This window comes from Anarhichas minor, unplaced genomic scaffold (assembly GCF_050575085.1).
Source record: "Anarhichas minor isolate MPS153535 unplaced genomic scaffold, ASM5057508v1 ptg000073l, whole genome shotgun sequence".
Classification (NCBI taxonomy): domain Eukaryota; kingdom Metazoa; phylum Chordata; class Actinopteri; order Perciformes; family Anarhichadidae; genus Anarhichas; species Anarhichas minor.
Window position 1 is genome coordinate 8,753,603 of NW_027466519.1, and position 3,117 is coordinate 8,756,719.

Here is a 3,117-nt window from a genome sequence, read left to right on the forward strand (position 1 = left end):
TTTTTTTTCTCACTTGAACAATGTCTACAGGGTGGAATTTTAAATTTGAGACTAGCATACACCAAATCAGTCGTGTTGAAAATGCCAGTCTTCCCATTCATTTGAATGTGGGTAGTGCGTTTAAGCTGCGGCGTGGAACGCAGGGGATGTTGAAAAACAGAAAAACGCAACCCAACATCTCGCTGCGATGGCCAATCATGTAACCGGCGATCCAGAGCTGTACAACGCAGGCATGTGGGAATGAAAGGCATTCGTAGTCGCTTGGTGTTAAAAAGTGACACTTCAACACTGCGGCACAACCTGCATTAATTAGCACAACACCTGATTTGGTGTGAATGTAGCCTCAAGGCAAGTTCACACTACGTGACTTTCAAAGTGATCAGATCGCTTTACTGTTCACACCACACATCTTGCTGTCTTCTTATCTAGAGTCTTGAAGTCTTGGTTTTCCCACTACACGACTGACTGGTGACAGGGGTTCACACACTACATGATTTGTCACCAGGAGAAATTCCCGATGAGTATGTCTGGTCTCCAAGCTTATGTTTTGCCATAAGAACACACCCGTGAAGTGTGTACTCATGCTTGGTGATGTTGCTGTTGACACATATGTTCACGTAATAGTAATTAAACAATAATTCAATTAAATTTTCAATTTATTTTGTCTAGCCCAAAATCACAAATTAGCCTTACAGGGCTTTACAATTAAAGTTAGTAATGTGCGTTAATGGGACATGAATTCATACAGAAGGAGATCGAGAAGAGGAGCTCAGTGTATCCTAGGAAGTCCCTCGGCAGTCTAGGCCTATAGCAGCTTATCTATTAAGGGTAACCTGAGCCAGCCCTAACTGTAAACCTGAGCCAGCCAACTGGCCAGGTCAAAAAGGAAAGTCTAAAGCCTTAAATGTGATGAGTGTGTCTGCCTCCTGGACTGAAACTAAAAGCTGGTTGCACAGAAGAGGAGCTTGATAGTTAGCATTAGATAATGCCTTATTTGCATATTTACACATACATTTTCAAAAAACTTGCAGTATAAAAAAATAATTGTTTTTATGTAAGTAATCAACTGGGGAAGTTCCATAGTGATCGTGATAGACAAAACATCTTTAAAAGACACCAAACTGTCCAGTTTCATTCCTTTCTATATTCTGAAAGTTTTACTGAGGGTTTTTCATATATTCATAGCCTGATTTATAAAAACATGGAAAAATGGATTATTTTCATGGCTGACAGTATTTTCTGATTTCTGGAGTGATAAAAGAGATATCCATAGTTCTGTACAAACCTAACTAATCTAAGTTTTGGAACATCTGTTATAAACCACAACAGTGGACACACAAAGTGGTACACTTTACTTTAATACCCGTATGTAGCATTTATAAGCAGTATGTAACACTATAAGCCAATTTAAGTGTTTATTAATGTATTTGTTAACTAGAACTTGTCCTGTGGACTGCTGTATAAAGAGATAATATATGAAAATATAGTAAAATACACTTGTAACAATATAAAATATATATCTGCATTAGAGAAATTATTATCTTTCTGGAATTTCTCTCATCTCATGGTTAACTAACTAACATGGTTTTCACTAAACCTGATTTCAGAAAAAGGGCCCAAGTGTTCGTATTTCTATGATCAGATTTTGTTCCTGTGATAGTGCATTAAAATTTAAATGTTTAACTTTTACTAAGCATTATATTGTTTATGGAATCGATGCTGCCCGTATTCTGCCTCAGTGCATTCACCCTATTTACCAAAAAAAACATGGAAATAATTGGCTTTTTCAACCTGTCATTTCCCCATTATTTCATTTGACGTTCTCCAGAGTTATTGTGAATGATTGATGTGATGTTTGTATTGTGCGTTGGAGTAATATCTTCTGGCTTTAGCCTGCACCATAACAGTTACTGCTCTCTTCTTGACCTCGATTCATTATTTTGCATCTGCGTAAGGTTCCATTTATAATTTTTCTTATCTCTTTTAATCTCACAGTTGAAATATCGATCTGTGGAGTAGTCCAGTGCGTACACATCGTTGAGTGGTAAACCCAATCACCGGTCTACCTGTCGGGGACAATGCAGAGGCTGCAGCCATGTTTTCCTTCACCCTGTGATTAGGATTTGGTGTTCACAGTAGAATCTGGCTACTGTCGGGCTGAAGTTAGACACGCAGTGCTGATGGTAGGGTCAGGGTTATCATAAGGATGTAAGAGAAGTAGAAGGTGTGTGCGCGAGGCCTGTGAACAGACTGTTGAGGCCCTGGCCAGCAGTTGCGTGCAGACATGCCCTGTGGCTTCATACTGCTGCTGCACAGAACCTGACATCCCCACTGTGGCTGGCCTCCTTCCGGCAGATGTCCCAGCAATAAGCCGGGGGGAATCTCACCACAAGTCAAGGTTGCGTAAAGAAAGACCCGTTCCCCAATACTGGAGGCCTGCACCCCAGCCGCTTCTCATGGGAAACATCGAGGCTGTAACGGCAGCCTTGACAGCATTTAGTTCATCTTTTTTCAGTTGTTTTTAGGAACGGTTTATGTTACCGCAGGGCAGCGCAGCCTGTGCAGATGGGCTGTTTCTGTTTTACCTCTCATATGTCATCAAAGTTCATTTCAACAGCTCTATATATATATATATATATATATATATATATATATACAGTATATATATATATATATATCCAGTGTATACAGGATATACAATCAATGCCATACACATTATCTTCGCTTCCACTGACATCACAGGTGTCACTGATAACATAGCAATTTTATGATAGATACTTCTCCTACTGATAAATGTCAAAATGCCTTCAGTGAAAAAAGGCCTATTTTATGGGGGTGGAGGCAGAAATGTCAAAGACAAATGTCAAAACCTGGACGAATAAAACACAAACCATCTGTATTGATAGATTCCATTAGCGGGAAGTAATTCATTATTTGTATTTTTTTTTTAAAGCTGGTCAATACGGAATTCAGAGCATATCTACAGCCTCCACAGGGCTCTCAACATGGTGACAGCTAAACAGCGGCTAGCAGCTAACAGAGTTAACCTGAGGGGTAACCAGAAAGTGGACGCCAAGCTTCCGTGGCGACACCGTCGGTCAGGACGGCGTTATCAAC